The sequence below is a fragment of the Eschrichtius robustus genome, chromosome 8, assembly GCF_028021215.1.
Source record: "Eschrichtius robustus isolate mEscRob2 chromosome 8, mEscRob2.pri, whole genome shotgun sequence".
Lineage (NCBI taxonomy): Eukaryota > Metazoa > Chordata > Mammalia > Artiodactyla > Eschrichtiidae > Eschrichtius > Eschrichtius robustus.
In genome coordinates, this window is record NC_090831.1 from 122,952,583 (window position 1) to 122,979,647 (window position 27,065).

Consider the following 27,065-nt stretch of genomic DNA (forward strand, 5'->3'; position numbering starts at 1 on the left):
CCATTTCACAGGGGAAGGCCCAGAGAGGTTAAGTAGCTTGTTCAAAGTTACTCAGATAATACGTAGTAAAGCCAGGATATAAACTCTGGCAGTTTCAAATTTCCTCCCTTCCCCTTCCCACCCAATTTTGATTCAGTAGGCCTGGAATTGGCCCTGGAATCAGTATTCAAATCCCCAGGTGATTCACAGGTTTGGGAACTCTCTCATTAAATGAATTAACTTTGCACTGGATAGCTAGTTCCTTACTCAGGTCTTAGAAACAATAGCTCATATGGCTGGTCAAGAGACACAGTATCCTTTCAAATTTGATTAGTAGACAGTTTTGAACCTCTTCAGTGTTCTTCAGGCTCAATGCTGAGGGGCCTGGTGAACGTCAGGAAATAGTGCCTGACCAAGGCACAGACCACGTAGTTTAAAGGCATATGTGAGAGGTTGGCAATCAGGGAGAGATCACCAAAGCCTGCATAGAAGGTGCAAAGTAGGCTTCCTGAAAGTGGATGTGAGCTGGATATGAAAAAGGGAGTATGATTTGCAGATGTAGGAAAGGAGGAGGGACCATTTCTGTTTGTTCGGGGAACAAACAGAAGCAAGCATTCATAAATGGTGATTCAAGGCTGGTATTTGTGGGCCAACAGTACACTTAGCAGGATGGGATGAAGTTGAGAGTTCCTTTTGGGAAATGGCTGGAAATAAATTTGGAAAAGTAAGTTAGGACAAGATTATGTTCAACCTTAGGTGCCAGGTGAGAGTTTGGATTGAACCCTATAAACAATGAGGAGCCACTGAAAAGTTTGAAAGGACAAAGATTCAGTGATGAAGGTATCAGTATGGAAAAAACACCGGCGGTCAGTCACTACACAGGCTGGAAGGATAGAGCAGAGATGAGAACCAGGAAAACCATTCAGAAGGTTAAAGGGACAATACAGGTGTGGGAAAACATCATAGTAAAGGAGTGGATGTACCCGGACTTGGGAGTCACTGGATCAGGTTATGCCACTGATCAAGCTGAGAGATTTGGAGCAAATTGCCTAGTATCTCTGAGTCTTGGATTTTTCTTTGGAAAGTGGGTATGATGATGATAACGAATGCCCCCACAGACTGAGCCAAAATAGACAAAGGAGTTCTGTAGGATGGTGACTAGCTCTGAGATGCAAGGTCCATGGGTCAGTATTTTGAGTTTTCAGGCCCATAAGACTTTGAAAATGTCAGTGTTATCAACAACTAAATAGGGCAGTCAGTGGATTTCCACTGTATGGAAGATGAGGAAAGAAAGGGAACTAACACTTGCTGTTTCAGGAAGTATGCTGGAATTACAAAGGAATTACCCTTCATGACAACCTTATGAGGTAGGTATTTTAATCCCCATATAACAGTTGGCTTAACCAGAGCAAAAGATGGTGGTTTGAGTTTGAATATAAACCAAGGTCTACCTAAATCTAAAACGTGGGCTTTTTGAACTGCGTCATATTGTTTTAGACTGGTAAAGATCTATTTTATTTCATTGGTTTTGGCCTAATATTCTAGTCTGAGACTATGTTGAATTTTTTTTTTCTGAATTTTGATTCTAACATCTATCAAGTTAGTTACCCTCCAAACTTTGGGTCATCTGAAAGGGGGACAACATCAGTTTTGCTGAGATGGGGGAGAAAGATGGAGGAAGAATGTTTTGATGTGGAAAGAGAATAGATGGCCTTGGTTCATTAGGTTGGAGGCAAGCTTACCTGCCCAGAGTAGAAGTGGTATACATATAACCGGTTGTGAAGTGGACATAAAAGTCAATGGCGTAGGGGACGTCCCTGGTGGCGCAGTGGTTAAGAATCCACCTACCGCTGCAGGGGACACGGGTTCGAGCCCTGGCCCAGGAAAATCCCACATGCCATGGAGCAACTAAGCCCCTGCACCACAACTACTGAGCCTGCACTCTAGAGCCCATGAGCCACAACTACTGAGCCTGCGTGCCACAACTACTGAAGCCCACGCGCCTAGAGCCCGTCCTCCGCAACAAGAGAAGCCACCACAATGAGAAGCCTGCACACTGCAATGAAGAGTAGCCCCCACTCGCCGCAACTAGAGAAAGCCTGCACGCAGCAATGAAGACACAACGCAGCCAAAAATAAATAAATTTATTTTTTAAAAAAGTCAATGTCATACTCTAAGAGCTAAGAATAATAGTGCAGATGAGTGGAGAGCAAAGGCTAGAAGGAAGTTAAGAACCAGGAACTGAGGTAATGAGAAGTGAGGAGGATGGTATAGGGGGACTAAATCCTTCTGTTAAGGAAAAAGAGAGGTTGGAGGAAAAAAACAGTAAAGAGAAAGTTGACCCACTCAGCTCATGTATTAGCTCTGGGAAGTCACAGGCAAGGAGACCATATTGAATGACGAGATGGGAGAGGGCAGATTAAGGGAAATTGGAGATGAGATACCTTGTCTGAGGAAAGCACAGGGAAGAAGTAAGGATCTAAGAGAAGCCATATACCTACAGTGGAAAGCATTGTCTGCAGGGACAAGCCTTCCATTTGTACCTTCAGTCTTACCATGTGCCCACAAAAAAGTTAAATGCATCCAAGTTTCTTTTGAATATTTAGAAGTATAGGGTATAAACCAAGAATTTAAAAATCCTCGCACAGACTGAGATCACATACTTCGGTGACAAGTATAGACAAATGCCATATTTTTAAAGATACTTAAGAGATGCTGACAAAAGACCACTTTTTAATAGGAGGAACCACATCTAGTAGTGGGATATTTCTTCTAAGAGAAACCCATATTCCTCAGGAAAGAGAGGACTATGGGGGTAGGCCTCTGCTCTGGGCCTAGGATTTCCACCCCAAGGTGATACTTAATGTTTTAGTTTGGAGCAAAACAGGAAGTTAACATTCATCAAGTCTGTTGCCCAGATAATCTGAAATCCCTCCCCGCTTGTTCATGGACCACGGGCATGAAAGCAGAAGCCCCTCCAAGTCCACGCTTCTCACCTGTGTCACCGTAGGAAGCCAGGTGGCTATTTGTGCTGCCAAAATTTGTATTTCAAGTACCCAATTGTGAGTTAATTTCACTTGAATGCGGTGAACTACTCCAGACCCCACGTGAAAACAATCCTATTCTATAGTCACATCTCATCCCATCCATTTATGTAAAATCTTCAGTTTCATTCTTGATTTGTCTTTACAGAGATTAGTGGTAAAGGGAATCTTTATCAACATTTGCCTAAAAAACAGTCGGTTAAAGAGTTTGAAGAGGGAAGCTAGTTTTGGTTTGATTTTAAAGAAACAGAGGGAGAGAGGCGCCGAGGAGCTCGGGCTTTCAGGTGCGGATCGCCGAGGCCCGCAGGTGTCCTGGGGCTCGAGAATGGACGACACGTTTCTCTCTAGTCTGTACCTGCTTTTCAGGGCCACTCGCCCATCTCAGACTTTATCAGTCGGTCGGGATATGGCTTTTGGTTATTCTCCCAGCCGGGGAGGCAGATCCACCGGGTGCAGTTGTGATCCGTGTCGGTTCAGGGCGTGTGTGCGCGCAGGAGGGGGGCAGGAGGGGGTGTGTAAGACCCCCTCCTCCGGGGTGTCTTGGGGCAGTTTCTCCCCAAGCTGCTGCCCCGACCTAAGAAGGTGACCCCTCCTCGTTCGGCCCGAAGTGGCGGGAAGCCGGGTCCTTAGAGGCGGCCGCTAGGAGAGGGAGGCTGTAAAACCTGGAGGAGGATCCGCTGCGCCCGGCCGGGGAGGGCGCCGGGGTTCGGGGCCAGGGGCCGCGGGCTTTCAGGTAGAGAACAGCCCCGCGAGCGGGTCCTCGGTGGCGCTGGGGGACCGGGGGCCGCGGCCGCGGCGGGCGGGAGGTTTCCGGGCCCCTCCCGCGCCGCGGGCTGGTGGGGAGATGGCGGCGACGGTTTCCCGGTTCCCCCGCCCCGGACGCCGATGGCGGTGCGTTCCGGCCCTCCCCCACCAGCTTCTCCCCCACGGGAGCCGTAGCCGGTGAGGCCGGGAGGGCGGGGAGGAAAGGCTAGAGGGCGGAGGTTGCGTGGTGCAGGCGGCGGCGGCGGCGGCGGCGGCGGCGGGAGGAGGGCCGGCGGGTGGGCAGGGAGGAGGAGGAGGCGGGAGCCGTGTCGCACGCAGCTCCAGGCGGGGCAGCCCCGGCGGCTGAGGGACGCGGCGAGACCTTGGCGGGACGGGGATTTAACCGGGGCCGGGCCCAGCGACCAGGTGGAGACGTCGCCGGAGCCATTTAGGCACCCGGGAAATGCGGGTGAGTGTCGACGGCGCCGGGGCCGAGGAGAGTCGGCGGCGCAGGCCCGGCCCGGAGCCGCGGTGTCGCAGTGACTGGGGCCGCGGCGGCCGAGCCCAAGCGCCGGGCGAGGCCTGAGCCGCCGAGCCGCGGCTGGGCGGAATGGCGGCTGGGCCGGGGGACTCGTGGGCGGAGGGCGCCGGGGGCGGGAGGGGAGCGCGCGGCCCGGCCCTGAGTCACCCCGGCCGGCTCGGGCCTGGCCGGGCCGCGGCCCCGGACGCGGGCACGGGGCGGTCAGGCCCGGACTACGCACTGGGAAAAAGCCCGATTCATGGCGCCCGCCCCTTTCCCAGCGCGTCCGGGCTCGGGCCGCGGAGCCGGGCCGGCGGGCGGCCCCGGGCGGCCGGGCGTGCGAGCCTCGCCTCGCCTCTCCTCGGGCGGCGACCCCCGCGGAGCGCCCGGACCCGTGCCCTCTCTCCCTCGCCCCCTCGGGATCACTTCTCCCCCGAGCGTCGCTTGCCCCGGACTCGTGCTCTCAAGTAAAGTACTGGGTTCGCGCGCTGAAGGAGCCGTGGAGCCGGGCTCTCTGCTTTCCGGTTCCCTGCCCGCGGCTCCCGGGTTCCTCGCCCGCATTGTTGTGACTGTGCGGGGCGCTATTATTGGGTAATAGTCGCCCCTTTGCCCCGTTCTCTTGGGGGAGCGGGCCGGGGAGGCGCGCAGGGATGCGAGTGCGGCGGCCGAACGGGACGGAGCCCCCCCGGCGCCGGCCGAGCGCCCGCGAGTCGGGCCCGGCCTGCTCCGCCGCCTCGGCGCGTCCCCGGCCCTGCGCCCGGCGGGAGCGCGCGCTGACCCCGCAGGTAACCCGGGCGCCGGCCGCCGCCCGCGTGCAGGGGTCGCCCCGCGCACCCCTGCCTCCGCCCGGGTGTGCTGTAGGCCGAATGCTGGTTCGGGGAGAAACGCTTGGTGAGCATTCCTTGAGACTAATCCCCCAAAGTTCGGGGTTTTCTCCCTTTAACGAGCTGTCTGCCAAAAAGAGGATCCTCTTTTCCGATTGGATCCCTGTTGTTGCTCGTAGCTCGCAGTTGGGGTTAGTGGTGAGGGTGCAAATGGGGAATTGTAGTTAACTCAAGTATTTATTTGCTCTGTGTAATTGCCCTTCCCCGTAGGGGCATTAAAACAGTCCAAGTTAGGAGTGGAGTAGTCACGCAGTTTTGGAAATACACTCGTCGGAGTCACAGAAGGGAACTAAATTCACTTTACTTTACGACCCCAGCTTCTAGGACCTCGGCATATCTTAACACGCTGCAAAAGCGTGTGCAGTTTTAAGGTTAACACTTCATTTTGTGGCCACTCCGTCTACCCGATTTTCCGAAATCCTGGAGCGTTTGTGGGTTGTGTAGCAAAATAGGGAATGTTGTTTAAAAAAGAGCAATATTTTGTCTAAAAAAAAAAAAAATTGGACATGACGTTTTCTTGATCTAAAAGTGTTCTTGGATATTAGAAAAAAATTTACTTGAACGTTCTATTTGTTGCTTTCCATGGTAAGTCGAAATAGTTGCATGGCATTTCAGATTCCGAAGCGTGCAAACAGGAGACTGGCTTGCTTTAACTCTATTATGACCATTTTTGGAGGTTTCGAGAGAGAATGCTCATTAAGCTGGAGAGGGGTGGCTGAAACACTGTCTAAAAATATTTAACTTTTTTTTGTCATTGGAGTCATCTTTTAAAAACTTATGTTACAAAAAACCCCACAAAAAGCAAAAAACACCTTTAGCTGTAGTAGTAGGGTTTCTCACCGATTTGTAGTATCCTCTGTGTCTTAGGGCCACCGGCTCAGGTCCTTGCTGGTACACCCCCTTTCCTACCGCCCACCACCTCGGGGAACTAACAGCCCAGTGAATGCCTGGGCCGATTCTGCAGTTTGCTTAGATATTACAGCCCCGTCGACTCCTTTGCCTGTTGCTGAATATTACCTTCTAGAGATAATTAACTTAGTCTTGGTTGCCAGTGCAGCCTTACTTCCCATACTTTTCTGACTGAATTGCTTGAAGGCAGGAGATACTCCTTCTGTATTTTTGCATCCCCAAAGTAAATAGCATAGACCTTTGTCGTGGGTACCTCAGTTTTTTGCGTGAATAAATCTGGAATAATTCTAACTTACACCGAGTGTTTTGACTACCACCGATTTTGGCTACAGAAGCAGTCACTGCGCTTCCATCGCGTAAGAATGCAAGCAGGCTTAATCATAATTGTTACTACTGCACCCCAGGAACTAACACAGTGCCCCGACAGAAAAAATGCTCAGGTTTTCTTCAGCTATGGCAATCCAGGAAAGTGCCAAGAAAACAAGTTGTGAAACTTTAATTTGCTTTTTTTTTGTTTCAAAACTAGTTTTAAGGTACAGATTTCTAAAATTTGTGTGTGTGTGTGTTTTTAAACAAGATTGAGGTCTTTCCCCTCAGGTTAAATGTTGCAGCCGTACCTTTGAAGTGAAATCCTTTGGTGAGTTAAGGCTCTTCCCTGTTGGAGAGATGATGCAAATGCAGTGGTGGTACTGGAGCCCGAGTGACCTTTCTCACAGGAGAGACCTTTCTTGGGTCCTTGAGGGCCTTTTATCAGAAGTTCACGCCCAGTTTGCCCAGCAGGCGTAGTATGCCTTTCTTTCAGCCAGGAAAGGTCAAAGGAATGTGGTTTTGGATTGAGGAGTAGTTACTTGCCATCCTTCAAGTTGAAAATTAGGGCCCAAAAAAACATAGTGTGTTTGTGTTTTATTCCTCGCTGTTTCGGCCCTGCGTAGGTTCCAAGGCCATGGGCTTTCTACCTCAGCAGTTGAGTCTGGAATAAGATGTCTTTTGGGGACCATTGGCTGAATTTTGACCTTGTCTTTCAGGTATGCCTGGAGAAAAGAATGTACCATTTTTAAGGACCAATTTGAAGTTTACCTTGTTTTTTTGTTTGTTTCTTTGGCGGGGAGGGATATCAGGTAGTTTCTCAACAAATTCTCTTCTTTCGTTTGCCTTTCAAAACTGAGAAGTGAACATGAAATGAGGAATAAATCAAATTTAAATAAAACCTTAGGTTTATTACTAAGGATTTAAGCTCTTTGTTTATAATGTGTCCATTTAATAATGCACACTATAAACAGAATTATTATATTTGACGGCTTTTAAATTTTTTATTCACAGGGATATAGCTTCTGAAAGAGATGTGTGTGTGATTTATTCATGTATTTTTGCTGAGGTGTAGAAGATGTTGCTTGGGAGAGACGACATGGGATCTGGTTTGAACTTAACTTTGCTGAGCCTTTTTTTCCTCATTTATAAAGTGAGATGGTTTTTAATTGACTCTTTTAAGTTTTCTTCAGGCCCTCAACGTCTGGGTTCCACGCGAATGCCATAGCTTCTAACGTTAACAACATTTGAGGAACCATCCTATAAAGCGTAATCTTACTCGTGTTTGAGAAGCAGGGTTGTGAAGCCTAGGCTTGGCGGTCATTTAAATGTTTTCCTTTGAGACTCTGGGATCAAGTGAGCAGAGTCTCCTGGCGGCTTCCCCATCACTGCAGCTCCGGTTCCCAGAATTGGCCTTGCTGCCCTTTCCTCATGCTCTCCCTCTGTCTCGAGTATCGTGTCCCCTTCCCGTCACCTGACAGACTCCTGCTGCTTTGGAAAGGCTCCTCTCAGGTCCTGATGGTCCATCGGGGTGGGACCCCTTCCCCGCCCGGGTCACTGTCCTAGCAGTTAACCTTGGACTAGACTTGTGGTTCCTTTGGAATAGACAGACCTCCTGTAGGGCCGGGACCTTGTGACGGGCGGGTGTCCCTGTGCCAGTGCGCTGCCTGCTGCAACTCGTGTAACTCACACTTTGTTCACGATCATCGACCCACTTAAAATCTTGACCAGGTCCCGCAGAGTGTGGTGCCGTTGTTCAGTCCTCTGACGGCGTCGGGGAAGCAGCTGAGGCTTTGGGTGGTTGAGATCAGGCCTAGTGAGTGGTGAGGCCTGGGTTAAAACATGACAGGGAGACTCCAGGGCTCCAGCTTTTAACCGGATGCTCCCAAAGTGTCTAATTTATACGAAGGTGGAAGAGGAGAAGAGAGCAAAATTGAAATGCTTTCAAGATTGGTATCTTATCGTTGATAATTAGGACCGAATTCATTATGCAGAACTGGGTTGCCTACCAAGAATGAGCTTATTCTTCTTGGTCTTTTAGTAACTGGGGGACATTGAAGGGGAGTAATTGGGCACTGATGGGACAGAAAGGAACAGTTCTGGAACTTTGGGACTATTGTTAAGTTGGTGTGATGTGACTCACTGGCCTTAAATTTATGAAACCGTTTAAGACTGTTCGTATCTAACAAGCTACGATTTTTAAAAAAGGCCTGTGTCAGAAAATACTTGGGAAAACAGATTGTATGAAATGTGTGCTTAAAATGTGTATGTACTAGTGAAAATATTTAAAGTAGTGAAGATGGTTGTAATTTTAGGATGATGAACTTATGTGTTTTTAAAATGTCTCCCCCACCCAAGTTTTTATCTTTTTAATAAATTTATTTATTTATTTATTTTATTTTTGGCTGCGTTGGGTCTTCGTTGCGGTGCGCTGGCTTCTCATAGCGGTGGCTTCTCTTGTTGCGGAGCATGGGCTCTAGGCACGCGGGCTCAGTAGTTGTGGCTTGCGGGCTCTAGAGCACAGGCTCAGTAGTTGTGGCGCACGGGCTTAGTTGCTCCGTGGCATGTGGGATCTTCCCAGGCCAGGGCTCGAACCCATGTCCCCTGTATTGGCAGGCAGATTCTTAACCACTGTGCCACCAGGGAAGCCCCCCACCGAAGATTTTAAGAACCAGAAGATAATACAGATGATCTCAGGATGGAGGAAACCTCTCAGCATAACACCGAAAGTAGGAACTGTAAAGGAAAAGGCTCTTTTCATTACTTTAGAATAATTAAACTTCTGCAGGTTAAAATGCCATAAACAGAATTAAAAAGCAAATGACAAACTGAAAGAAATGTTGTAACTTACAAGTAAATTTATTTTGCTTACTATAAAAAGAGGACTTATAAAGCTAAGGTAAAGACAACGCCCTCCCCTCCCCCGTGGGGAAAAAAATGAGCAAACTGGTAATTTTTAAAAGAAGGATCAAGAAACAAAAAAATTTCAGCTTTACTAGCAGTACTCTTAGAAAAGTAAATCAGTGAGATACTGTTTTTAAAAACTTGGGCATAGATTGAAAAATAAGCCACTTCTGGTGAGGGTATGGAGAAATGAGTCCATCCATTCATTGCCTGAAAAAGAACCATTTTTCTGAGAGAACTATGTAAAAAAAAAGAAAAAATATATATATGTATTTATACACTTTGAAATAGCTAATCTACTTTTAAGGATTTAGTCTAAGAAAATATAAAAAATGATTGATTAGTATTCTATCATGGGTACACTATTATTTAATGCTTTCTTATTACTGAGCATTTGTTTTCAGGTTTTGCTATTAAGGATTATGATCTCAGCATTTTTAGATAAATCTTTGCATTTCTGGAATTCTGTATTCAGTGAGACAAAAACATGCTGTAAAGCAGTATATGTAATGTTTAAATTTTTCTTTTTAGTGTGTATGTACATTTTTTTAAAGGATAATAAGCCAAAATGTTTTTAGTGATTATCTCTGAATAGTGGAATTATGGGTTATTTTTAGTTTATTCTTTTGGTTTTTATTTTTTCGTCCAACTTTCTACAGCACACGTGTATTTATAATGCAGTGGGTTAGCTTATGAAGACAAAAGACAATAGAAGCAGTGAACCTGCTTCCGAGCAAGGTGTTTCGGCTCGCTCAGTTCAGTGCCGGAATCACTCTGGTGTTTGCTTTATTTGCAGGTCCCTTGCCAGGTGTGTTGACACGTAGGGTAAATATCTGACTCTCAACCCTCAGGTTCTCCTTGCAGCTCATCTTCCCCTCCCCCCATCTTAATCCTTCAGCTGCTTCACTCAAGTTTCACAGCCTCCATGAAAACTGTCTTAATCTCATGAACCTCGTTTATGTTTTGTCATTTTGTTGAATTACAGCAGTGGAGTATGTACTAGTGAATTGTCTTCAGTGTGGAAGTTTCCTTTTCTTAGAGATGCTGTGAACTTCCTGTCCTTTTTTGCTAACTTTACAACTCCTAGCAATAGTAGATGGATGTTCAAACCTGTCATCATTATGCCTAAGAATGTAAATTTGCTAAAAATTAGAGAAAGTAAATTCTTTTGACACGTTTTGTGCTGTAGCCTGGAACATTGAAACGTTACTATTGATTTAAGAAACGTATTCTAAATGACACAGATTAGGGATACTTTTGGCCATCTGAGAAAACAGGTGCACAGAACGTGTCCCCTATTAGCTAACATAGTTAAGTGTGCCTGGGCAGCTTCCAGAAGTCAGGACGTGGGAGAAAAGCCAGGGAGCTCAGAGCCCCCTTCCTGCAGTGGGGAGGGAGGCCTGCTCTGGTCAGACTGGAAGGAAAGGTTTGAAATCGTGGATGAGGCTGAGAAACCGGAGACTGCGGACTTCAGTCCCAGCTGGAGGCCCAGGCATGAGGGCTGGAGGCCTTTCCCCTCCCCGAGCCCTGAGTTTGTCTTTGGGAACTAGGGGACTTCAGTTTGGGGGAGGGTGGAGAAGAAAAAAGTCCAAGAGTGATTTCTTCTGACTTCTCCGGTCTTACAGAATCATCTTGCCTGTGGTAATAACCACTATTCCTCGGCGCTTAGAATGTGCCAGAGACTGGGCTGAATCCACTTTGGCTGCTTTGGAGCTCTTCCCCCTCAGCTTTCTGCTTCTTGCAAATAAATGCCTCATTTTGGACAGAAGTCTTTCCTTCACTTCCCAGGGTGAAGGTAGCCTTGGACACTCCGTGCAGGAATGGTTCACTAGTCAGTCATCAGATAGAGACGCCTGAAACCAGAGGGTGATTAACGTCTACCCACAGGGGACCCAGAAGTCAGAAGGGAGGGCTTAGGGGTGCTGAAGACGCCTGGCCTGATGACCAGTTTTGCCGCCGTTACTTCTCAGTGGTACCTTTGCAAGCGTCCTGTGTGTCGGTGTCTTTGTCCTGTGCAGGATGTTGTGTTTTTGAATGTCTGCAGTTTAACTGGGGCATTTATGGTGAAGCCTGTCACGCCTGTCATCACTTGACATTATGAAGCTTTGTTGAGTCACTATTATTTTTATAATAAAGGAGCTCAGCTTTACCACTCCCTGCATTTTCAGTAATTTTTTATTTGCTTAGAGCAGTATTTGCCCACCTATGTTCTGTGACATGGAAGATATTGGAGTAGAAGGGAAGATCTGTGAGTAAATACATTTAGGAAACGCTAGGTTGCATATTGAGGGGCTTTTAATATGTTAATGTGCATTGAGGGTCTTATAGGGAGACATCTATTTTACAGAGACTGTGTATCTTACAGGATATGTGTGTGTATGTACTTGTGTATGTATGTAAGGTGTACCCTTAGTTTAATAATAGCCTTTGGGGGAAGAAAACCTGACTGCCATGTTAAAGAGTGTGTTTTGTTTTGTAGAGCACATACTGATTTTAGAATCAGAGATGTGAAAAATGGCATGCCATGCCGTAGAGGCGTGGTCTGGAGTAAACGGCTGTGTTCGCTTCTTCCCTCTTCAGTGGAGCGTTGATGAGCATCTGGAAACACCAGTGTTCTCGGGAGCAGTGTGGGAAGTGCCGAGGAGATCGGGATCCTCATGGGTTCCGGAGTTAGACGTGTAGCTGTCTAGAAATGGTTCCTGCTTCAGTTTATTCCTGGTCTAAATATAAACCCTAAATGCTATCACAGGAAGTCTCTAAGAAATTTTTTTAAGCACGTGGACCAGCATTAATCCATCCTCACTACTGAGGACCCAACAGCAGGATCAAAGCACACATGGTTCACATTTTCTTGGAGGTGTCATATGTTGAAAGCACTTTTTAAACCTGGAAAATGCTGGTTGGTAACATTAACTACAAAGATGTTTCAAAATTTTTAAAGTCTAAACTGCCAGAGTTTTCAAAGCACTTCAGTCCATTGAGACTCAGACTTGGCGCTTCTCTTCGTTCGGGTTCTGTTAGATTCTTTCCTGTTATTTTAAATGGGTTCCCCTGCATGTCTCGGGCTCAGTGATTTCCAGAGTGTGAACACCGTTCGCATGATATGTTTGGAAAGTGTAACCTGGTCTATTTTCTAGAGCGTTTTGGCCCCTTTAAGGAGGGGATGTAACATGCAGTGTTTTCCAAGCTTCTGGACCAGGTTCGCATCCTTTTTTCTTGAGTCATTTCTTGGCCTTAGCTTCTGTGGAGAATACTTTGCTCCTCTGGTTATGTCTTCTTCTCTAAATGGACGCCCAGGAAGTACCTCTGGGACCTGATTCTCCGTTCTAGTCCACTTTGCTGTGGGGTTTTTCAGTTCTGTTTCGGCCGGAGCAGTTCTGACAGTTCTCGCTGGCAGCTGGTTGCCTCCCAGCTGAGCCCCAGTGGCCTCTCTACCTGCCCGCAGGGCTTCCCCGTGGCCCACCTGCCCTCCCCACCGTCACAACCTCCCCAGACTGATCTCATTTGCTCCCCAAGCCACGTCCAGCTTCTCTGTTTCGAGCCTTCTCTCTGAGACTGTGACGTACCATATTAGTCACTACCGAGTATTATTAGTTCCTCCTTCAAAATGCCCTGTCTTTATGCCTCCCTCGTTTGGTTCTGTCACCAGCTCCTGTTGCCTTGTGTTCAGGATTTTTCATGGCTCCCTGACTGCAGAGTCTGCCCCCAGCGGGTGTTGGCGTCACCACGACAGGCAGGAGTGGGCTCCGCTCTCCGTCCTTGCCAGCCCTTCAGTACGTCCCATCTCATCCCCTTAAGCTCAGAAAATACTGCAAGTCGGGCCGTGTGCTCGGTGCTGATCCGCGGCACTTCTCACTTGAAAGCGGCTGGTGTGGGTGCCGGTTCTTTGGCATGTCCTCCTTCTTCCAACCTTCTACCCATAAAAGTGAGATTTCAGTAAAGCAGACCAGTTTGGGGAAGTTCTGTTAATTTTGAGATTTAACCTATAATAAATTATAAATGAGAAATTTTCTTTTGATAGGCTGATTTATGGAAACAGTCTATGACTAAAGAAGTCACAGGTTCTAACCAACAAACCATATGTTACACCGTTTCATTCTGAAAGTATGGATGTGGTGTAAGATGAATATCCACTGTTGCTTTTTATGGTAGATTTATAGGTGAGTGAGTGTGTGTCTAACTAAGACGGTGGATTCCCTTAATAGTTGTAAAAAATGATTTTAAAACACATTCAGATGACTCCCTTGGCAGCAGTTTTACATTAAAAAGAGGGTTTTTCCCCCCAAAATGCAGAGGCAGATTTGTGTGTTTTGTTGGCAGTCTAGTGTAGACTAAGTGAGTATAAGTGCATACTCGGGGTTTGTGATCTGAAAAAAATTAGTCCTAAAATGTGCTTCTTTCTATAGTTCGTTGCATTTATACAGTACTTTGCAGAAGTTGATTTATTTGCAAAGTTTTGATGTCTAAATTTTATTGTAAAAATTGGATCATGTTTGTGAAGCTCAAGTCTTCTAAAGTGCCTATTTTTTATATAAATGAGTTCTTGTTAAACTGTGGAGGAAATCTGCATTTTGTGATTTTGATGTTCTTTTAAAAAATACTAACTATATTTTCAACTGGGAGCGTGATTGGATGGTTTTCAAAATAAGCTATTTGAAGCATAAGCTTGAAAACCTTGCTTGAGAAAATATACACAAGTTAATGAAGTAAATTATGTGAAATCAAGAATTTTGACAGACGTTTCTCTGAGGCTTCTCCCACCAAACTTGAGCTTGACTGTAAAGATGATGGTAGTGCCCCAGTCGCAAGTAGTGTATTGATAGAAATCTACCAATCTCAATATGTAGGATGTTCTTTATTCTTATTTAAAATATGAGGTTTAATTATTGTAGAAGTGAAATGAGCTGCTTTTGTCTCTTCTGCCCCTAAACAGTAACCGAAAAAGCCACTACTTTTATAGTGACCATAAAAACAAGTTGTGCAGATTATGAAGGAAATTCACTACAGGTTTTTGCAACTAAAAAGAAACATCATGACTAGGACCGGTTCAGCTGAAACAAAAAAAACACAAGTGAAAAATGCTAGACGCTTCCGTCAGTTTCAGAGTCATGTTCTTAGGTGAGGCTGTTACAGGTTTTACCAGACTTTTCCCCTTGTTATAGGTGTGGCCACATTGTTCTCAGTCGGAGCTGGGAGCAAGACTTTTTAACCACCCCCGCCCCCCGAAAAGGAAAAAAACCTCCCTTATCGGAGGTTATCAGATGGTACGTTTTCATGAACTCAGAAGACCCACTCAAATAATTGAGAGACTGAATTTAATCTGTTTATCCTTGACAGGTGCTAAAGCCCAGGTTTAAACGCACACTTTTGTGTATTACGTACCTCCTCATACCCTTTCCCGGATATTTAGAAGTCTCTTGACTACTTGCTGTTGTCGTAGCCAGTAAGGACACTTTCAACAGGATGCTTTTTATCAAGTCCGCACTGCACGTGTGCACGGGGTGGGGCTGGGTGCAGACCCCCAGCAGCGGTAGGTGCCTCTGGCTCTTCACGACCCCGCGTGGCCAGAAGCACCATCCAGGCGCCTAAAAGAGGGTGCCGCCAGATTGCTCTCGTACCTTCAGTAAGGTGAATGAACTGGTAAACTGTATTCAAAACGTGAAAGCTCCAAATCAAATGGAGTGTAGAGGTGGGACTGTTTATTCTTTTTGAACCAATTTGTAGTGAAGTGGGAAGTGTCTTGAAAATTCACTTAGCTAGAGGGAGCTGCTGGTCAGAATTTGTTTTTAATTTTATTTGGTTTTGGCTGCGTTGGGTCTTCGTTGCTGCGTGCGGGCTTTCTCTAGTTGCGACGAGCGGAGCACGGGCTGTACTCGTGCGGGCTTCAGTAGTGGTGGCTCGCGGGCTCTAGAGCGCAGGCTCAGTAGTTGTGGCGCACGGGCTTCGTTGCTCCGCGGCATGTGGGATCTTCCCGGACCAGGGCTCGAACCTGTGTCCCCTGCATTGGCAGGCAGATTCTTATCCACTGTGCCTCCAGGGAAGTCCCCTGGTCAGAATTTTTGAACTTAAGATAATTTATTTGTATTAGTGGGGAAAAAAGTAATGAAAAGCCTTGAAGACCCAGATTAGATGAATGATCTTGTTTGCTTAGTGATGTGGTAACTTTCAAAATCTGCTGACTTAGCAGATATTATTTCAGGGCCTAGCACTCACCAACTACAGGGCAAACCGTGGCCACACAGGAGGGAAATCTGCACATTAGTTGAACAGAATTGTGGGAACTGTGAGTTGAAACATTTCATTGAAACAAAAGTGACAGCGTGTGTGGTAGAACAGTGCGTCCTTTACTGAAGCAGGATCCTCACCAGGAGTGGGAGAGACCTGCCATCTGCATGTGACATGTCATTCTGTCTCCCCAGCTGAAGGTCCGTGTCCAGATTTCCACCCTCGGTGGCCTGAAGGTGTTTCCTGTACCACCAGCATCCTGGTCATCTCAGGAGTGAAAACGACTTGCTGTCTGTGTCTGCCTGTCTGTTGTTAGGCTGGGTCCTGATGACACTGCGGCACCAAGACAGGAGAGAGACGCTGGGGTGCTGGTGTGGAGGGAGAGCTCCGCCGTAGCAGGCTTCCAACCTCAGTGGATTCGCTGAAACAGCAGCTCACCTGCTAACTAGGGTGAGGAACGGTTTTCAAGCTGGTATTTTAGAGCATTCTATTATGTGTATTTGATGGTGGAATGAAAGATCCAGATGAACTTTAAGAACCAATGAAATTTCAAAGAAAATCTGAACTTTTACAACTGCTTCTGTCTGGATCCCCAGGTCCGTCAGAATACAAGGTTCCCTGTCTTCTGATGATGGGTCCACTTTGGTGGGAATTTGGGAAGTACCCCTGGTGTTATGTTATCCAAGGGTATTGTGCAATTTTCAGGCAACATTACTTTACTTCATTTTGACTTACACGCTAGCTTTGACATTTCCCCCTGAGAATTTTTTTGTTGTTTTATTTAAGTACCCTGTTAGGAATTTTGAGGTAACCTTTGTTGAAGTGTTAACATGAATAGTAGCAAATACTTACTGTGTGTCTGGTACCCTTCTAAACAGCTTATTTACATAACTCATCTATACCTGCCCACAACCTTATAAGATAGGTACTGTTATTGCCCCCATTATATATATGTCTCTCTGTGTTATAATTGCAGATAATTATAGGCACAGAAGTTAAGGAATCTGCCCAAGCTCACACAGGCTGTGAGTTGAGGAACCAGAACTTGGGCGTCCCCTCAAACATCCACATGCACTTATAGATTAACTATTTGAAATAGTCATGTCACTGTGTAATGTCACTCTGTGCTTCTTGAATTGTTTCTACAGTAAGAATTGCATTTTGTAGGTTAACTCTGTACATACACAGACATAACTGAATTAAAGATGCACTGAGCAGTACTTATGTTCTATGAGCTCTTCTCTTTTTCACTCTTTTGAAAAGCTCCGGTTACCATTTACTAAGCTGATTTCATGGCCCACACGTTAATGGATTGCAGTCCTCAATTTGAAAAATATGCATGGTGTAGATAGTGATCAAATGTAATACTGTTTTTCCTTGTTTTAAAGTGAACGAAAATGCTTGGAAATGAAATACGTGCAAGCACCAAGCTAGATCATTGAATAAATGTCCCTATAAAAGCATTGTGCTGAAACTGAGAGCTGAAATTCGGTCCTTAACAGTTAAAGCTAGTTTATATGGACGAACCAGTCAGTCTGCATAGCACCTGTCAAATATTAAGTGGTTATGGTCACCTTCAAGCTTCCTAAAGCAATTTATACCAGTGATGCTCGTGTCATCCCACTGGAAGTCACACAGTAATTAAAATAGGAAGAATCTATATTCTAACGGAATTAAGATTTAATTATAACTTGAACAATACTTAAGGCTTTGAGTGCTTGTATGTGGATTTTTAGGATTTAAAAAGACTTATTAATTAGTTGTTCAAGTACCAAGAATAAAAATTGTATCCTAATTCCTAAGATGCTCGTAGGAGAAAATTCCATACTTAATGGCATCCAAAATTTCTCATGATTATAAAATTGTATGTGTGTTTGGGGGAATGCTGAATTAGCATATTTCTATGTTTATATAATATTATATAATTAGATATTTCTATGTTTATATAATTAGAAGGACAAAGATTGATCTCAAGGAGAAAGCAGCTATGTTCCCTCATTTAGTATAAGTTTGAGGGCCTACTAATTTCAAAGCTCTGCTAGTTTTTAGGAAGTGGGAGAACTCATAAAACAAACCGTGAAGATTTAAATACATTTGCTCATATCCTACCCCAGGATGGTGGGTCCTTGCTTCTTCACTTTCCAAGCCATCAGTTTTACAGTTTTTATTGCCTGTTTGAATAATTTCTCTTAAATTTTATACATAACGTAAATGGTGTGCCTCCCCCCTCCCCATTTTTCTCAGTACTGTTACTGTGCTGGGAGAAAATGAAATTACATGTAATTAACATGTTCTAGCATGCTTCTTTGTAGTTCTGTATGCTGATGGGCTGGATGGGTTTGGGTTTTTTTCTTTTAATCAATCTATTTACTTATTTATTTATTTTTGGCAGTACGCGGGCTTTCTCTAGTTGCAGCGAGCGGGGGTTACTCTTTGTTGTGGTGTGCGGCCTTCTCATTTCGGTGGCTTCTCTTGTTGTAGAGCACAGGCTTCAGGCACACAGGCTTCGGACTGCGTGGCAGCCGGAAGTTGTGGCACACAGGCTCAGTAGTTGTGGCGCACGGGCTTAGTTGCTCTGCGGCATTTGGGATCTTCCCGGACCAGGGCTCGAACCCGTGTACCCTGCATTGGCAGGCAGGTGGATTCTTAACCACTGTGCCACCAGGGAAGTCCTGGGTTTGGGTTTTTTTTAAGTATCATCAGTGATTCAGACGTGTCCCCAAAATATTTGGAATCATCATTTCCCCAGTCTTTCTGGAACCCTGCAGTGTGCCAGGGCACTGTGTTTGGTGCTGAGGATTTAGCTGTGAATTAGGCCCCTGCCTTCCAGCCACAGAGCAGAGCCCATGAATCAGAACTATTACTTCTATTAAAGTCTGAAGGTCTGGGGCCAGATATTCTGTTTACAAAGAAGAACCAGTTATTGATACACTTTCCATTTTTACAGTAACAGGTATAAATGTAAAATCCACCTGCTGACATATCCATTATTCAGATAGCAGTTATCAAAGTCGCCTAATTTTCAATTAAGAAAAATAAGCAAACATAGTATATTTAATATTCAGTACTAGCTTTTTGTTTACTTATGTTTTCTAGATTATGAAATGCAAGTTATTTCATGAGCAAAATATAAAGATCAAAAGTGAGCCTCTATTTTCATTTTTTTGTTTTGATTTTTTGGTTTAAGACTTTCTTTTTTCTTTTTTTTTTTTTTAAGCAGTTGTAGGTCCACAGCAAAATGAAGAGGAAGGTTTTGATATTTCCTGTATACTCCCTGCCCCAACACATACACAGACTTCCCCCGTTATCAGTATCCCCCACCAGAGTAGTACATCTGTTACAATCAAACCTCCATTAACACATCATAATCACCAAAGTCCATAGTTGACATGAGGGTTCACTCTTGGTGGCGTACGTTTTGTGGGTTTGGACAAGTGTATAATAACGTGTATCCATCACTGCAGTACCGCACAGAGAAGTACACTGCCCTAAAAATCCTCTGGGCTCTGCGTATTTATTTCCCCACTCTCAACCCCACCAAGCTTCTGGCAGCTGCTTAAAACTTTTTACTGTCTCCTTAGTTTTGCCTTTTCCAGAATGGCATGTAGTTGGAATCACACAGTATTATAGCCTTCTCAGAATGGCTTCTTTCACTTAATAATATGCCTTTAAGTTTCCTCCATGTCTTTTCATGGCTTGATGGCTCATTTCTTTTTAGTACTAAATAGTATTCCGTGGTCTGGATGGACCACAGTTTATTTATCCATTCACCCCGAGGGACATCTTGGTTGCTTCCAGGTTTTGACAATTAGGAAAAAAGGTGCTCTAAAGATCTGTGTGCAGGTTTTTGTGTGGACATTAGTTTTCAACTCCTTTAGGTAAATACGAAGCAGCACAATTAATTGCTGAATTGCTTGGTAAGAGTGTGTTTATTTCTGTAGGAAGCCACCAATCTGTCTTCCAAAGTGGCTGCACCATGTTGCTTTCCCACCAGCAATGACTGAGAGTTCCTGTTGCCCCACCTTCTCACCAGCATTTGGTGTTGTCAGTGTTCTGGATTTTGGCCGTTCTAATAGGTGTGTAGTAGTGTCTCATTATTTTAATTTGCGTTTTCCTGATGGTGATACAATGTGGAACATCTTCTCATATGCTTATTTGCCATCTGAATATCTTCGGTGAAGGCTTTGGCCCATTTTTTAATCAAGTGGTTTTCTTACTGAGTCCTAAGAATTTTTGTATTGTCTTGGTTAACAGTTGTTTATCAGATGTTTCTTCTGCAAATATTTTCTCCCAGTCTGTGGCTTGTTTTCTCATTCTCTTGACAGTGTCTTTCCCAGAGCAGAAGTTTTTAATTTTAGTGAAGTGCATCCTATCAATGATTTCTTTCGTGGATCCTGCCTTTGGTGTTGTATCTAAAAAGTCACACCTTACCCAAGGTCACCTAGGTTTTCTCCTATGTTGTCTTCTAGGAGTTTTATAGTTTTGCTCTACTTTTCTTTTTAAGGAAGGTTTTGCAAATATTGCATGAATAATGTTCAACATACCGAAAGTGTCCTTGCATTTAATGGGTTAATCATTTTCTGACTAAGATCAGGTGAGTTAGATGGTTTCATCTCCTACTACACTATTGTTTTTTGAGAAGGAAGGGAGAAAAAGAGCTATTGGTTGGGGAATTCCTACTAGGTACCAGCCATAGAACTAGGCCTTTTTACATACGATGTCTCATTTAAAACTCTATAACAGCTCTGGGAAGTTGTTTGGGTCTTTAATTTCAAATGAGTTGACAGAATTAGAGCTGGCACTGAAGGAACCAGGTGTGCCCTTGTAAGTGAATCTGACCAGCAGTGCTCCCTGGTTTTGGGTTGTCTGGATTTGTCTGTTCTCTGTAGTAATCGGTGTAGTATTTTCTCAGTCCCATGTGGGCGTGATCGGAGTTGGGGGTCATCTTGAGATCACCAAGGGGACCCCTGCAAGAGGGCAGTGGGAAGTATGAACTTCAGATCAGATTTTGAATTCAAGGCTTCATACGTTCAACTGTGAGACATAGCACAGAAGTTTTATTTGAGACAGCTGTTGTAATTATTGGTTGTATATATTTTTTTTTAAATTTTTATTTTATTTATTTATTTTTGGCTGCGTTGGGTCTTCATTGCTGCACGCGGGCTTTCTCTAGTTGCGGCGAGTGGGGGCTACTCTTCCTTGCGGTGGGTGGGCTTCTCACTGCAGTGGCTTCTCTTATTGCAGAACATGGGCTCTAGGCGCGGGGGCTTCAGTAGTTGTGGCTCGTGGGCTCTAGAGCGCAGGCTTAGTAGTTGTGGCGCCCAGGCTTAGTTGCTCCACGGCATGTGGGATCTTCCCGGACCAGGGCTCGAACCCTTATCCCCTGCACTGGCAGGCGGATTCTTAACCACTGCGCCACCAGGGAAGCCGGTTGTATATTATTTTTGAATAAGATATGTGATTTGTCTTAGAAGTTGAAACATGATAGTTGTCATGTTGTATTCAAATAAAACTTTATAGCAGTTATGCTTGTATACTGGCCTTAGGATTTAAAAGGAACACTCAAGTCTCTCGCTTGCATTGTGTAACAGCGGATGGGGTCATAAGTCATCGCGTTGTCATCGCCCGAGCTAGTCCTGGGTCCTCCTGTGACACCAGGTGTCAGGAGAGGCAGGTTTGCAGGGGCCCCATCAGCAGCAGAGCCGGCGCCTTCTCCCGGCTGTTAGGGGGCGTCTCCGTGTGGCTGCAGCCGGCTCCCACTCTGGAGCTGCATTCTCAGAGGTACCTTCTCCTGGCACCTGCTGCAGTCAGCGACTTTTCATCCTAGACCTTCTCCCTGATTGATTGCAGCCTTTGACCCTGTCGAGGACTAGAGGTTTCGTCCAGCTCTCCTCCCCGAGCTTCTGTTCTCTGGCCTCTGGTTCTCACACCTGTGTCCCCCCGGCTCGCAGCACTCCTCTCTCCTGGGGGGCAGGGGGAGGGGGGCTCCCCCATGTCCTTTAAATACAGGTTTTAGTTCTCATCGCCGTGAAGTTCTTCCCTTATGCTGTGAAGATTTCATCCACGTTAATGCAGACAGTTTTACCTTTTTGCAGATTACCACATTTTTTCTACAGGTGTGATTTCCTTTGGGCTACAGTTCTGTATTTTCAAACTGCCTGATTGAGCATTTTCATTTTGGTGTTATTTTTTTTTTAATTGCTTCACATTCATCATATCTAAAATTAAGTTCCTCATCTTCCCTTTAGATTCAGGCTTCCTCACATAACATCAGTTTCTTTTAATAATATGACCTTTTTCTTTTGGGTTGTTTCTCTTTAACCCTTTTACCCCTGGGGTTTTTCCAGCATGAGAATTTTTTTAAATGAGTGTTCAATTTAGTGACATGAGGAATTTTATAATAACAGGTTTATGAATGTCTAGATGATCATCACTTAACCTAGAACTTCCATGAGACTTTGTGCTTGTGAATTCCTATTTATTTACAATTATATTGTTGCCAGTTATTACCTAAAGCAGAGAGCACAATTGGTTGAGACTCTATAGGCCAACTATGGCTCACAGAGATGTTTTTATAACTTTTACAGTGTAACTTTTTGCTTTTTTCAGTCATGAAAGATGTCCAACAAAGAACAGCAAACTTCACCCCTGAGAATTACACGTTAACGTATTTAAAATATTTCCTATTTTTTAAAATTTATTTACTTATTTTTGGCTGCATTGGGTCTTCGTTGCTGTGTGCGTGCTTTCTCTAGTTGCAGTGAGCGGGGGCCACTCTTCGTTGTGGTGGGCGGGCTTCTCATTGCGGTGGCTTTTCTTGTTGCGGAGCACGGGCTCTGGGCACGCGGGCTTTAGTAGTTGTGGCTCGCGGGCTCTAGAGCACAGGCTCAGTAGTTGTGGCGCACGGGCTTAGTTGCTCCGCGGCATGTGGGATCTTCCCGGACCAGGGCTCGAACCCGTGTCCCCTGCATTGGCAGGTGGATTCTTAACCACTGCGCCACCAGGGGAGTCCAATATTTCCTATTTGAGGTATGAAAATTTTTATGCCAAGCTACTGTAATTCCACAGTATTGGTGAGCAGAAATGATACTGGCAATAACTGTCATGGAGTAATGAAAATACCTGTGATTTCCTGGTGGCAAAGTCAGAGGTCCTGCTAAAACTGTTGTGGACTGCTGCCTACATTCATAATTGGAGGAGTGGTCGGGTTTCAGTCAGAGGTGAGTGGGAAATAAGATGTGCTTTTTTCCCCACCTGCGTTCGCAGCCGCCTGAGTCCTATCCACGGACCCCCACTGAATCTCGCCTGCACCCCTCTCCTCCACCCATGGGTAACCATTTGTATTAGTGTTTGGTTTACCCTCCACTTGTTTTTTTTCGAAAAGGAAAATAGAGATCTGTCTCTGTGTGTTAGTATTTACTCCTCTCCCCTCACACACACAGGGAACCTTGCTTTTTTCAGCTGCTGTGTCCACTAGGAAGTCAGTGTATTGTCAGTGCGTAGGGGTTGCCCTCCTTCCTTTTTGTAACTGCACGGTGCTCCGTGATGTGGGCGTGCCATAACTTAGTGCTCCGTCCCCTCTTGGTGGATTTTAGGTTGATTTTCAGTCTTTTGCATGACTGAACTTGAGGAGTTTACAACTTCGTGTAGTTTTTGGCCAGTTTATCTTGGGGATAGATTCCTAGAAGTGAGATTGCTGGGTGGAAGGGTCAGTGCACCTGCGGTGTTACTAGATGTGGCCAGTCACCGTCTGTCTCAGTGAACATCCCCACCAGCAATAGTTAAGTCATTTTGACTTTGTAATGCAGCGTCTGTCAGATTCTGGAATCCAGAGGTAAATTTTTGGAGCTTTGAAAGTCCAAGCTTGAGAGACGCCTTCTTCATCCTTATGGCGTTCCTCACCAGTGCCGCCCATTCTGGTCCACGTTCCCATCATCCCTGCTTGGTTTCGTTTTAAGCATCTGGCCTTTTCTTTTTCCATTGCTGTGCCTCTAAGTTAGTTAGTGTCACTGACCTTAGGTCCCCTTTCACCCCAACTCCAGCTCGAGAGCTGTCAGATGAATGTTTCTAAAATCACGGCAGTCGTGTCACTTCCCTGCCCTGGAACCTTGCAGGCCTCTGTTGCCCACTCAGAATAAAGGCCTCCTCCAAGGGGGAAAAGCCGAGGGGGGTTGGGGATGGTGGTGGGATGAATTGGGCGATTGGAATTGACATGTATACACTGATGTGTGTAAAATTGATGACTAATAAGAACCTGCTGTATAAAAAAATAAAATTAAAAAATTAAAAAAAAAAAAAAGAATAAAGGCCTCGTGGGAGTTCTGTGACGGTCCAGTGGTTAGGACTCTGCACTCTCACTGCCAAGGGCCCGGGTTCGATCCCTGGTCGGGGAACTAAGATCCCTCAAGCTGCGCAGCCAAAAAAAAGAAGAAGAAGGGCTTCACGTCCTCTTACTGAAAACCTACCCTCCTGCCCCTGAAGCTTCTAGCCTGAATCCCACGCTCAGCCTCCTGTGTTTCGTTTTCTCTGCCTCCTGCTCGTCCCTTGCCAAACACCCTCCCTGTCGTCTGCTGCCCTTCAGATCCTTCCTGAGAAGCGTCCAGAGCACACGCTTGTAGAGCCTTCTTGTCATTGTAGCCTGGAATGACTTCTTCCAGACCCTCTGAACTCTACTGCAGTTCTGTCTTTATCTTTACTGTGGCAGTAAAACGCCTCTGCCATGTGGCAGCTCCTCTGGTGCTTCCAGCTGTCTTTTAAATGATTTGTGTTGCAGGAGAATAAGAGCCCCTCTGTTGGTAACATATTAAATAGCAGTTCTTAAATAAAGCTTTCTTTCCAGGAGAACACCCAATAATACTGTTTTTCATGCTAAGGCTCCTACATATGCAGAACCTGGTCGTTTTGTAAAGATACATTCCTTTCTGTGAATGACCTGAATTTGACCCAGAATGATTTATAGCTAGCACGCTTTAAAGCTGTCTTTTTTTTCCTTAACAGTTTTATTGAGGTATAATTCACATACCATAAAATTCACTTGTATAATTCAGTGATTTTTAGTAAAGTTAGAGTTGTGCAGCCATCACCACAATCCAGTTTTAAAACATTTTCATCACCCAAAATATCCCATGTGGCTGTCTGCACTCTCCCTCCCCTCCACCCCAGGCAAGCACGAGTCTGCTTCCTGCCTCTGTAGTTTGCCTGTTCTGTACATTTCATGTAGTAAATGGGCTCATATAACATGTGGCCTTTTTCTTCTGGCTTTCACTTACCGTAATGTATTTGAGGTTCGTCCATGCTGTGATGTGTATCAGTACTTCACTTTTTATTGCCTGAGAGTATTCTTTTATATGACTTTAGGCTATTTTGCTTATGCATTCACCTGTTAGTGGACATTTGGGTTTTCCACTTTCTGGCTTTTATAAATAATGTGCTGTGAACATTCTTGTACAGGTCTTTGGATGGACATATGTTGTCTTGTTTTTTGGGTAGATACCTCGTGGCGGAATTGATGGGTCACATGGTAAATTTATGTTAACCAAACCCGGTGTTTAAATGGCCCAAATGTTTAATCACTAGCTTTAAGTAAAGACATAAACAAGGCAATTCGAGCACTTACGATACATTCAGGTCTTGGGAACTTGGCTGTGAATTGGTTGCTTGAGAAAAAGCAGAACGCGCTTCCAGTCTGGGTGAGTGTTTTTGCTTCTCTTTCTAGTTGTGGATTTAAAGGTTTTGAATGACTAAGTGGAGACAAAAACTCAGCTAATGTCTCTAGAAAGCCATCTATTAAGATGTTAATTGGAATTTTCTTATGCTTTTGTCAACTGTAATTGTTTGAACTTAATTCTAATTGTTCCCTTAGTTCTATATAGAAATGGAATAGTATATTTAAATTTTATAAGTAAGTGTAAATTTTGCAAGCCTTGTGTTTCAATAGTGAAATCAGGTAGGCTTATCCGAGGTAGTAAATGCCCTTCCTGGTGATGTACAAGTAGACCCCTAATTATTGAATGCACGCATTCCTGGTGTGCATTTACAAGATATTAGCCCCTGTTCTTTAAGACGCCTTTGATTTAAAAAGTGAAAAATTTTAATAATTAACATTCAAATACTAATAAATGAATATTCAAATGAAGTATGTGAGTATGAATAAATGTCCAGTTCCTGAGTTGGCCAGCTCTTCCTTGACCTGTGGGTTTGCTGTCCTTTGGGCTCGTCCTTACGCACTTGCGTCGTGAAGCTTTCAGTTGCCTTTTTGCGTGGTTCCTGTGGTTCGTGTTGTAATTTCAAATTGGAGAGTAAGTCTTCATAGCACGCTTTTTAAGGAGGTGGAGTAAGAAATCTCCACCTTCCTGTGGAAACAACATGGAGGGGCGGGTGACAGAAAGAACATGGCTTTGGAATCCAGATACTTGGGTGTGAATACTTGCCTCTTATTAGCAGTAATTTGCCCATGGCTTTGGGCAAATTACTGAACATCTTCAAGCCTGAGTATCCTCATTTGTAAGAAACTGATAGTACCTTGCAGAGAATATGGTTACTGTAAGGATTCAGTGAGAAAAAGTATCACAACTGCTATTGCCACAGGGTCTAGCACTGAGACCTACAGAAAATATTGGGTCCTTTCTTTACACGGCGAGTAAACTGACATGCAGCAAGCAGTCCCACTTGATAGACACTGTCCGGGGTGGTCATTGGTGTGGTAAAGTGTAGATGGTGGTCGTGGAGTTACTCATTTAACAGAATGAAAGGCTGCTTGTGTTTTAGAAATTAACCCGGGCCCCATTGTGGAGGGTGAATTGGACAGCGTGAGAGCAGTGAAGAGACTTTTGTTAGTGACCCCAGTGAGAGCCAATGATACCTCTTGGACTCTAGGAGTTGTGTGGATATCAAGAGATGTGGATGATTCAAGAGACGAGGAAGGGGCTTTCCTGGTGGCGCAGTGGTTAAGAATCCGCAGGGGACACGGGTTCAAGCCCTGGTCCGGGAAGATCCCACATGCTGCGGAACAACTAAGCCCGTGTGCCACAACTGCTGAGCCTGCGCTCTAGAGCCCACGAGCCACAACTACTGAAGCCCGCGCGCCTAGAGCCCGTGCTCCGCAACAAGAGAAGCCCACGCACGACAACCAAGAGCAGCCCAGCTCGCTGCAACTAGAGAAAGCCCGCGTGCAGCAACGAAGACCCAACACCGGCCCCCAAAATAAATAAATAAATTTTAAAAAGAAGAAGAGGGAGTTGACGGAACTGACTTTACATCAGGGGTAAGAACAGAGAGGAATCAAAGCTGACCTCTTACCAAGATGGGAAATACAGAAGGAGGGTTAGTTAGAGGCTAAGCATGACCCTTAATTTAAAGTGTCGGTGGAGGGGCTGGGTGGGGTGGTATGTGAATGGAGATGTGTCTGCAGTTAGGAGGTGGTGCTTTCATCACCTCCAGGATTTTGAATTGGGCAACTGAGGCTTCTGTTAACTAAGGTGGAGGAAAGGCGGAGAGGGAGGTGTTCGTTTTATTCATGTGAGCTTGTGGCCTCTGGAAGGTCCGGGAAAG

At 45.2% G+C, this 27,065-nt stretch overlaps 1 protein-coding gene across 4 annotated transcripts in view; it reads left to right on the forward strand.

The window, feature by feature from the left end:
• Positions 1–3,737: 3,737 nt before the first annotated feature.
• The window catches only part of CUL1 (cullin 1), a 109,779-nt gene continuing 86,451 nt past the window's right edge, over positions 3,738–27,065 (forward strand). The window contains exon 1 of one of the 4 annotated variants that reach the window (XM_068549616.1): positions 3,738–3,756. The gene's annotated coding sequence lies outside the window, so the exon portion shown is untranslated. Of the gene's footprint in view, positions 3,757–3,879; positions 3,966–4,077; positions 4,237–15,883; positions 15,966–27,065 lie in introns of those variants that run through there. The other 3 variants (XM_068549615.1, XM_068549613.1, XM_068549614.1) reach the window with 3 other exon arrangements.